The following is an 11,401-nucleotide window of genomic DNA, read 5'->3' on the forward strand; positions in this document are numbered from 1 at the left end:
AAAAGAGATTGAACCTGCCCTAATAATAGGCCTCTACTTTATTCTGATCGTATTCATGTGCGATTTCTAACTAACATGCAATCAATAAGTTAACCCTAAACCTGTTTATCTATATTGGTTGAATATTAATGCCCAAATAAAACTATTATTGGCGATCACTTGAATTATAATAAAATTAACCCTAAACAAGTTTATTAATTATCTTATTAAGCATGATTACAAGTATTAATTCCCTTTAAACATGTATAAAAGGTGTGATCAAACAATAACAATAAACATCAAGCAACATAATAATAATAATAATAATAATAATAATAATAATAATAATAATAATAATAATAATAATAATTAATAATCATAATAGTCATGTTAAAGCATAAGAATAGCAAGATCCTATGCATGATACTAACAAGATTAATAACAAGCCCTATCATGCCACTAAGCATATAAAGATCAAAGCTTTAACCCTAACATGATACTAAGAATCATAAATATTAGAAAGAGATTGAATCTGCCCTAATAATAGACCTCTACTTTATTCTGATCGTATTCATGTGCGATTTCTGATTAACATGCAGTCAATAGGTTAACCCTAAACCTGTTTATCTATGCTGGTTGAATATTAATGCCCAAACACTACACCAAAAACTAGATTAGAGAACGCAAAATATAGAACGGTTATCAAAGGTAGGCGTTCTCCAGAAGAATATAGATCGTTTTTATATAAGAGGCGTTTTGTATGCTAATACATATAGAACAGTTAGCATAGTTAACCGTTCTCTATTTCTTTTTACTCAAATAATTTAAAAAAATAATTAATTATTATAAATGATATAGAACAATTATCTTGATGACCAGTTTGTATTGCATTAATTAATATTGTTTTAAAATTAAGAGGAAATTAATTTTGTTTTAAAATTAGGAGGAAATTAACATCACTCTCACTTTCACAGTTTCACTTTCACTTTCACTAGAATACCTTACAAAAATAATGTATTGTTTATTGCTTCAAAAAGTGAAACCTCCATAGCAAAACCTTCAGCCGCTTACTGTTCTGTCGCACCGCCGCTCCAACGCCGCACAACATCTGCAGCACCGCACCTCTCCGCTGAGCAACCAGTAAATTGAGGTAGGGCTCGATTTTTTATTTTTTTTTTTGAAACCAAGGTTCGAATTTTTCTTGTCATAGAGTAATTGGATTTGATAATTGTCAATCTAATTGCATGAATCATTCAAATTATGAAGGAAACTGAAGTAAATTCGTAGTTTTCATCTATTAATGTAATTTGCAATTCGAATTTTAGGTGATTGAAAAAAACTTCAAAGTTCTAGTTTTAGGGATAAATTCATCGATTGTTTGTATGTAAATATTTCTGCCGAATTATTGCAATAAGATCAATCAAATTGCCCTTTATTTTTGTCGAATTTACATTTATTTCAATTGTAATCAAAATTATTTTAGCCAAATTAATCTTACCTTAGTTCAATTTATAACAGTAATCAATTTTTTTTTAAAAAAAAGGAACAAAGAAATAGGACTTAAAACAGTGACATAAGCATACGATTTTTGGTTTTGGTTTAGTGGTGGTAATATATGCTGTTGGTAGAATTGATGAGGATATGGCTGAGCCCTTTTTGTGAATGGGGTTCGTTTAAAAACAAAATATTTTGTTTTTTCTGTTTACGTCTGCTTTTGAATAAGATTCAGAGCTACATAGACTTGCTATTTTAGAAAACCTTTTGCTGCTGCTTTAACTTCTGTAACTTTTTAGACCATAACTCATTCTTAGACTATATTTCATAACCTAGTCAAGACCAAGGGGAGGGCAAAACCCCCTAAAATCAAGCAGGAACACAACTGAGCTTTGCTTGATCTGCTGCATTAACTGATTTGCTCAAAGCTAACTCATTTGCTCCTAAATTAGTCCATGTACTGAAGTTAGTGGTCTGCATTCAGTCCAAGTGAAACCTAAGATAGTCATAAGCTATTAACTGAGCTTTGTTTTTGTTAGCTGCATTAACTGACCTTTGTAATGACATTGAAAGAATAGATGTGGAATTGGTTCAGTCCTTTCAAGGCCATTCTCACTGTAAAATGCCTACTAAGGGGTCTGACAGCTGCCTTTTGTTCTTGTTTGTGTGGTGTAAACCTTAGCAATTATACAATGCTTTAATCTAATAGTTATGATCAAATGGGCATTTTTATGAGGTATAATGGGCTCATATTCACATTTTTGTGAATTTTGATTTTAAGGGAATCCTTGATACAAGTCTCCAGTGCTCATTGCCCTTCAAATTGATACAAATTACAAACTGAAAACTAAAATGATAATTTTCCAAAGCTAACTTTGCCTGCATCTCATACACATACTCCTCACATTTTTGATGCTACACATCTTTAGACACAAAATAGTATAAATGGCCAGAATTCTATATCCAGCTGCTGCAAGCTTTAATTTCTTCCTCTCACCTCTCTCTTGCATCTCTTTTCTGACTTTACCAATCCTGCATAGCATAGCTACAATGAAAGTGACTCCATCTGGTTTTACACCTAAACTCTACATTTCATGCCAGACCTATTACAAACCTAGTTGCAGGACATGCAAAGAACGACCATTGCAGGTGAATCAACATGGCTCAATTAATTTAGACAAAAGCAAGTCCAAGAAACCAGCTTTTTGCATAATTTGCAAAAAGAGTAGACAATTAGACAATTAATTGAAACCTTAAATTCACTTAAGCTTTATGTTTTATTGATGTAGCTAAACTATATTCAAATAATCAAGATTGTAGTCTGCCTTCCAGAGAATAATCTAGCTTCATAAAAGCTTGTACATTATAATGAAAGGAACTAAGTTACAAGAATTGAGAGAGGGCGAAAATGAATACTTCAAGATATCGAGGAGGTTGAAAAGGGTACTTGTATTATGAACAAGAGATTGTAAGTTTAGAAATGATTATTCTTTGTTTTTGTTGATATTTTTTTAAGGAATAATAGTAAAAATTCAATTTTAGTGTTGACTTTTAGTTGTTAAAGGGCATTTTGTTATATGTATTGTCAGGCCGCTGAACTTCAGAAACAAGGAGTGCAAATTAGAGATGTGCCTCAACATTTGGTTTGTTTTGGTGTCCTCATTAAGCTAATGGCTCTAGTGATAGTGGATATTACGTTTGTCGCTACATGATTGAGACAATTGAATCTAGGCAAATGATCATCCCCGACAAGGTACAACATTTAGTTTGAATGTATTTTGAGTGCTGATGCACACATGCATCTTGCAAATTTTATATGTTGTATGCGAACCAACCTTGTGAGCAGGAGTATGAACTTGTACACTGCTAGGTTTTTAGCTGGGGTGCTGATGAATTCCACCTTGTGTGTATTAAGATTAAACATATCTTTACCTAGCTTTGTGTGTATTAGCTTGGGTTCAATTTGGTTACGAGTGAAAACCATGTGGACACTAGGGTTTCTCTCTGTCACATAACTGTTAAAGACGAGTGAGTTTTTATTTCTTGTGCATTGTTGTTGACGTATGACTTAGTTGCTAAATCCTCTTGGAGGTTTGTGTCTCCAAATTTCCTCTTGGAGCTTCTCTCACCTTCATTGGTTTCAGATATTCTGTCGGAATTGAGCTTGTATCCCCTATAAATGTGAATTTGCTTCTCTTTGTTTAGGCGGTTTTTAGGATGTATTATATTCTTTTTTGTCAGTAACTGCTTCTTTCTTAGGATCGTCATGATTTCCCTTAAGTATCTGTTTAGGCGGTTTGTAGGATGTATTATAGTCTTTCACTAATTGTGGTTTGGGTTCTTGTTTTGGCCTTTTGGGTTAGAAACTTCTATTGTATACTAGTCCCAACCATGTGAGCATGGGTATGAACTTAGATCAAATATGTACTAGATGTGGCACTGACAGAAAATTATGCACATGGTTGTTATGTGTATTATGAGCAGCCTTTTTGGTATCAGCTGTTCTTATGAACTTAGATCAAAAAAGATATACTTATTTTTATTTAGTTAGATAAATTTATTGTATATTATTAACTAATATGTATGTATTTTACATTGTTTTGTAGTTTTCAAGCAAGTTCCTCCTACATGATCTCAACAAATGATCGACGAGCTTAGGGAAAGGTGGATTTCATATGTTATCGGATACCATCACCCAATTGACGACGACGATGATTTATGTGAATTGTAGATCAATATGGTATTGCTATATTTAAGCATAATTTTTTTTAAAATCAACATTAATTAGAAAGGATTTTTGATATTTAACTCACGTATTTGTTTGTATAGAATAAATTTTGTATGAATGATTCAATTATATTGTGGTTGGATGTTTTAATTTATATATATGAATTATATTTTGATGGCTTTCGTCGTATCTGGAAATATTTTTGTTCATTTTATTATACAGAAATTTATATTGCACGTATACAGGATCAAGAATTTATTTTACATAGCAAATAATGATTTTTTCTCACAGGATAAATGTACAAGATAAAATACAGGAATACAACAAATACAGGTCTAAAATGAAATAAAAAAATAATACAGATTATCAAAATACATGAATAATACAATATAAAATACGTATGGGGTAATTCGAATTATCAAATACAAATGGCCAGTTTTTTTTTTTTTAAAAAAAAAAACATTAAAGAATTGTTATCTAACTTAACCATTCTCTATTGTAATGCAATATAGAACGGTTAAGTGGCCTAAACCGTTCTTTTTTCCTTCCTTAATGTACGAATTTAAGAAGGGAAAAGAGAACGGTTGTGACTAACAACCGTTCTCTATTTGTCAATATATAAAACGCCTAAACGACCCGTTCTCTATACTTTATACATCGCTTAGCAGAAGAACGCCCCTAAGGCGATCTATAAAGCCTATTATAACAGTTCTCTAAGGTCTTTTTTGTAGTAGTGAAATAAAACTAATATTGGCGATCACTTGAATTATAATCAAATTAACCCTAAACAAGTTTATTAATTATCTTATTAAGAATGATTACAAGTATTAATTCCCTTTAAACATTTATAAAAGGTGTGATCAAGCAATAACAATAAATATCAAGCAACATAATAATAATAATAATCATAATAATAATAATTAATAATCATAATAGTCATGTTAAAGCATAAGAATAGCAAGATCCTAGGCATGATACTAACAAGATTAATAACAAACCCTATCATGCCACTAAGCATATAAAAATCAAAGCTTTAATCCTAACATGATACTAAGAATCATAAATATTAGGAGGAACATAGGAAGCATCATACTTTTAATCATACTTGATATTAAAGTTACCCTAGACATGATACTAGGAATTTATTGTTGTCACCCTAAACATCAAATTAAGGAAAACATCCTAACATGATACTAGGAATCAAAATAACAATCTAAGCATGATTTCTATATCATCATATCAATTAAACCATTAAAGTACTTACTTGGATGCCTCGTACCTCTTTCTAATAACAAAATACACACATTAGTAACTTCAAGGAAAATAATAAAACAACAATTAAATTAAATAATTGAAATAGAGATTTTGGACCAAACCCTCAGAAATTAAACCTTTTATGTCTAGGGCGAAGACAACTTCGAATATGGCTAGGTGTATCTAAGTCTTGCGAATGCGGAATTTTGTATTTGAGAAAAAGGCTAGTTTAGAAAATAGAGAGAGGGAGTAATCAAGAAAATCTTGATTAGAGTTGGTGATTGAAAATGGAGTTTTTAGAAGACTATTTATAGAGAAAATCGACCAAAAAGATAGAAAATCGAAACAGAGTTCTGACGCGCATAAAACTTGATTAGCGTCGACGCTGAAGGTTAGCGCCAGGCGCTGAAGGTTAGCGCCAGGCGCTAATAATCAGTTTCAGGCGTTTTTTTATCATATCTTTTGATCCGGAAGTTCTAATAAGGATTATAATATGTCGTTGGAAAGCTCTTGAAGTCTACTTTCCAACCCAATTTGAATCAGATAAAAATCTATTGTAGATAAAAAGATATGGCTGAAATAGTGGAAGGGTGTCAGTTTTGGATAGAGTTTCATGTCTCATTCATATATTATTCGTTATAACTCGAATTTAATATTATAATATATCATTGGAAAGATAATTTCAATATCTATCCAACCATATAAAATTTAGATAAAGATTATGAGTCACGAAAATAAAATCTGAATATATTCCACTTCGTACAAAACAAGGATTCTCAAAAGGAATAGTTTTATTCAATTTCAAACTCTTTAAAACATAATTATCAATCCTAACTCCATTAGGATTAAAGAGAACCTTCTAGAGTATTCTAAAATACTATAATCAATCATAATAGCTTTAGGAATGATAATTAATAATAGACCCTCCTCTAGATCATTGGGCCGCATATAAAAACCAAATCGGGCCCTGTTTAGTATTTTTGTCATAACTTTCTCATTATTCATCGGAATTGGGCTTATAATATATCGTTGGAAAGGTCTTTTCAAAACCCATCCAAATACACCATTATTAGACCCTTATCATGGACCAAACTAAACTAGAATGCACGTTTTTCAAAAATAAGGTAAGAAAAGAAATATTTTCAAAAACAGAAAGAAGAGATATTTTAATAAAAACATCCTCATCACTAGACTGTTCACACTTTCGCTTTATTCGATTATCAAATGACGTGAAAGGTATTCATTACTGGGTTTTGTTTTGGGGAGACAAAAATGGGTGTCTACACTTACCTAGCCTAAAGAGTCACCATCATTTGATTCTTCTTGAAATAATATTTTTCCACACACTTAGCGCTTCCAGCCTAACTTTAGTGTCACTTTCACACATCACAGATACATGACCAAATATTTCTTCCCTTAGGAACCCTTTGTCATGAAATCTTAACACAACATTGAATCATACTTCGTCATAACAAATTCACTCATCAATCATAATCATCATTGCATCGAAGTATGAAGTGCTTAGCCTCCGTGCCTAAGTTACCTAAATACTTTCATTATCGAGTCAACTAGGATAGTTTAAAATGTTACAATCCTTGTAATGTGAGAGACAACGTTAACGGATTAAGCTCATTCAACATGCATCTTCAAAAAAAAAAAAACTTCACTTCGATTCTTTTTCGTGTCTTTCTTTTTCGGGAGAAAGTCGATACCCTCCACGAAAATGACGGAAATTTTTTTCTTTTTAGCATTTTCGAGTCCCACGATCACAATACAATGCACACATGAGTCATGTACACGTTGAGTCATGTCATGATATCACCTTGATTTGCGTCTAACACATGTGTCAAAAACTTTGAGTCGAGTCAATCACAGCGAGTCAAGTTCATACCTTGAGTCACGACAAGTCAATGAGTCAAGCAACCCTAAGTCTTATGTCAACCTTAAAGAAAGATAAGCAAAGTCCTATAGTCAAAGATATAAATGTAGGTGCATCCCAACAAGCGAGGACATTCCCGAATCATTTTTTTCGAAAAAACCGCGAATATGACACATGAGATTCGTCCAAGATAAGAGGAGTTACATGGATCAGTAAATTAGAGATGAAGAGCTTTAATTTAAAAAATATTTGAGCGGATTTGGTTGAAAGGAAACGACCAAGCTCAAAGTTCGGAGCAAAACCAAGCAAGAGCGGCAACAACAGCAGAATAGGGAAGACTCGACTCCAGCGCCAGACGACAAGGCTGGCGTTTGGCGACAACATCTGTTGTCTGGTGACAAAGTTCAGCGCCTGACGCTAGATCCCAGCGTCTGGCGACAGAGCTAGTTCTTGGCGCCAGCGATATTTCAGCAGCGATAGAGCTCGAAGCCTCTCAGAATGGTTATTTCGTTCTCATACAACAATTTAGGGTTCCTTGGTAAGCCAGTTAGCCCCTATAAGCAAATTGACATGATTAGTAGTCGGCTCGATTACAATCGTAGTAAGTGATTGACCTGACAAAAAATCGTCTCACTTAGCTTAAGCGCCTAAAACACTGGCTCACTACAAGCACCAACGTATCGGTTTAAAAGCAAGCACTTAAACAACAATATTTCCAAATATGGATTGTCGTGCATTCTTCTTAAACGACAATATTTCCAAATATGGATTGTCGCGTGATATGTCCATTTTATATAGTAATTCACCCCCGTCCCTTGGTCATAATTAGTAGTGTTTTTGGCTCTTTCGAGCCACTTTTATTGCTAATTGGTGTTTTATAGTGTTTTCGTAGTCTTTGTTGAGTATTGTAGGAAATTGCACCTTTGGAGCATTTTCTTGGGATTTTCATGGAGCGACTACGAGAATTAGAAGAGCACGACCATATTTGAAGCCCAAGGCCGGTTAGAATCATCGAGCCGGTGATTAAGGGCTCGGTAATCAGGATACTGAGGTATTTGGACCGAGTATTCAAGATCCGAGGAGGAAATCCGGATTGGGCCGAGGAATCAAGCCCAATCGAAGTCCAAGCCTCGAAGAGAAGCAAGGGCCCGATCGGGCAAGCTAGCACGATCGGGCGCGACGTGCGATGTTGGTGCGTGGCCTAAGGCGCGCCCAATCGTGTGAGCATGTAGCTCGATCGGGGGCCGCTGCGGAGAAGAAGCGCAAGGAAAAAGGCGCGCCCGATCGGGCGGCCTCTAGCCTGATCGGGCGCGTGTTTTTCTCGGACCTGATTAGTTTAGTTTTAATTTTTTTTTTAGGGATGTTTAAGTACGAGTTATGTACGTAATTTGAGGATTACCTTCTTTTTTAGATTTTCTCTCTGTACTTAGGATATTTCTCTCTCTAAAATTCTCTCTCAACTCTTGTTCTTAATTACTTCCATTAATTCGGATTTCCTTTGGTAACAATTTCTTCTCCTTTAATTTCAGCTATTTCATTTGCTTCTTTGATTATGTTTTGTTTTATTTATTTGATTAGTTTAGTTATGATTATGTGTGAGTAGTTTCATTCTAGGGTTATGGGGATCTATAATTAATATGAAGGGATAATTTGTTATTATTGATTATTGGTATTGCATGATAATAATTTCTTATTGAATTATTTTAATGCTTTGCAATTAGATTATGGATTGAGAAGATGTAATTTGATTGTGAGTGTTTAGCAATATTGAATTGATGAATCGAGCAGATGTTAATTTAATATTAAAGGCTATTTTTAATAGGAACTTCGATCTAGTAAATTGCGAGAGCCTGTTAGATCTATGTTGATTAATAAATTGGGAGAGCCTGTTTATCATGTTATTTGTGCAATGTTAATTATTAGTTATTATGTTTTATTCCAGAATATTCATTATTGGTAAACCTGTGACCCTAGGCTTTCCTATTATTGTTTCTTTTCTCCCTAAACTTATTTTTCGTAGTATAGAATTTATTCCCAAAAATATTGGTTACTTAGATAATTTAGATTATAATAAATAATTAGGAGTAAAAAGACTTGATTCCCTGTGGAGTTCGACCCTACTTCCCTATCTACTTTAGTTAGAGGACTTAGGTATTTACTTTTGATTAGGGGATACGACTTTACCCTGTCAAAATTTGGCGTTGTTGCCGGGGAAAACGGTTTTATTTTTATTTTCTGATTATTTTTTTGTAGTCTAGATTATCCCCTTTTGTCTCAGAAAACGTTAGTTCTTTGAGGCAATTCTCATATTTGTCTTTTAGTTCCTTGTTTATGCCCAGGTGTTCCAGATCAGGTTACATCCCATTCGATCCTGAGATCGAGCGCTCTTTTCATAGGCAAAGGAAAATCTATAGACAAATTCTGGCGGGTTCTCAGGAGGACAACAGTCGAAGAGATCCTCCCTCTAATTCTAGTGACACAGATATTCCTTTAGATTCAGAATCAGAGATGACGACCCAGAAGAAACTCAGTGACTTCTCGCAGCCGATGCTCACAGATTTCCCGCACCTTACTCCCACTCCGGCACTAGATGGAGTTCAATTCAAAATCAAGCCCCAATTTATCACTATGATAGAGAGGTAGCAATTCAGTGGAGCTAAGGGTGAAGATCCTAATGTTCACATCGCAGATTTCTGCCAATATTGTAACACCATTAGACAAGCCGGGGTCACGCAAGACCAAATCAGGGAGATTCTCTTTCCTTTTTCATTATGTGGCAAAGCTAAATTATGGTTTAATGGTTTGAATAGAACTGCACTTGGTATTACTGACTGGGAAACTCTTGCTTTGAATTTCTATAATAAATACTATCCTGAAGAGAGAACAGCGGTGCTAAGGAGTGCTATTCAAAACTTTGCTCAAGAGGCTGATGAAACGCTATGTGAGGCTTGGGAGAGGTTCAAGGATCTACAGAGAGAGTGCCCCCACCATAATCTAGCACAATGGCAATTGATCCAAGCATTCTATAATGGACTTGGAAATTCTTCTAGATTAGTGTTAGATTCTGCAGCTAGTGGGAGGTTTATGAATTTAAATGTGGACGATGCAGGACAGGTTATCGAAGACATGGCAATACACAATTCCCAATATGGGAATCCGAGAGGGTTTGCAAATAAAGGAAAACATAATGTCGATTCCGTATCCTTTTTGCAAGCTCAATTAACGTCTATTTGTCAAAAATTAGATAATCTTACTGTTGCTTCTAACTCTGTAGCTAATGTTTCTGCTGTTGCTAACAATGAAGCTTTTTGTGAAAATTGTGGAATTGTAGGTCATTGGGAGCAAGATTGTAGGAGCTCTATGGAACAAGTTAATGCCTTTCAAACCAATAGGAAGAATAACCCCTATTCCAATTCCTACAATGCCGGTTATAAGAACCATCCATATCTTTCATACCGGAGCACCAATGTACAAAACCCTCCACCTCTACAACAACCACAACAGCAAACCCCACCGCAGCAAAAATATTATCATCCTAATTCCGACCAGAAAAGCCAAGCATCACCCTCATCATCTTCCGACCCTGCCATGACAGAAATTAGAGCAATGCTTACTAATATGCAAAAGCATATGGAGAGTAGGGATGCGCAAATTGATTCTATCCTAGCCCATAATAAAATCATGGACAATCAAATTGCACAACTTTCATCTACCCTACAATCCCTTCGGCAGGGAGCTCTACCATCACAACCTATCCATCCTACAGATCGTGCCAATGCAATCACTCTAAGGAGTGGTTCACATTATGATGGACCTCCTATGCCAAAGGAAGATAGACCAGTTCCTGATCTAGATTCCTCTATATATACCAAACGCTAATCTTGCTAGCCCTGCAAGGCTACAAATAGATACTAACTCTACTAATGTTTATGTGCAGGGTAAATCGCAGGATAAGAGAGGAGATGTGCAGAGCCTAGTTATCAAACTTCCATTCCCTAATAGACAACTGAAGAGTAAGCTTGATAAACAATTCGGTAAGTTTTTAGAGGTTGTGAAAAACCTGCAGG

The 11,401-nt window shown here is 34.6% G+C and overlaps 1 long non-coding RNA gene and 1 other non-coding gene across 2 annotated transcripts; one reads left to right on the top strand and one right to left on the bottom strand.

Moving 5' to 3' along the window:
- Window positions 1-958: 958 nt before the first annotated feature.
- LOC145559774 (uncharacterized) lies at window positions 959-4,376 on the top strand. The gene is made up of 3 exons (XR_014092944.1): window positions 959-1,129; window positions 3,063-3,226; window positions 4,080-4,376. It is a non-coding gene; the product is annotated as an uncharacterized LOC145559774 (long non-coding RNA).
- Window positions 4,377-10,223: 5,847 nt separating this feature from the next.
- On the bottom strand, window positions 10,224-10,330 carry LOC145561073 (small nucleolar RNA R71). Its single transcript, XR_014093658.1, has one exon. It is a non-coding gene; the product is annotated as a small nucleolar RNA R71 (small nucleolar RNA).
- Between the last annotated feature and the right edge of the window lie 1,071 nt (window positions 10,331-11,401).

This window comes from Chenopodium album, chromosome 9 (genome assembly GCF_948465745.1).
Source record: "Chenopodium album chromosome 9, dcCheAlbu1.1, whole genome shotgun sequence".
Taxonomy (NCBI): Eukaryota; Viridiplantae; Streptophyta; class Magnoliopsida; order Caryophyllales; family Amaranthaceae; genus Chenopodium; species Chenopodium album.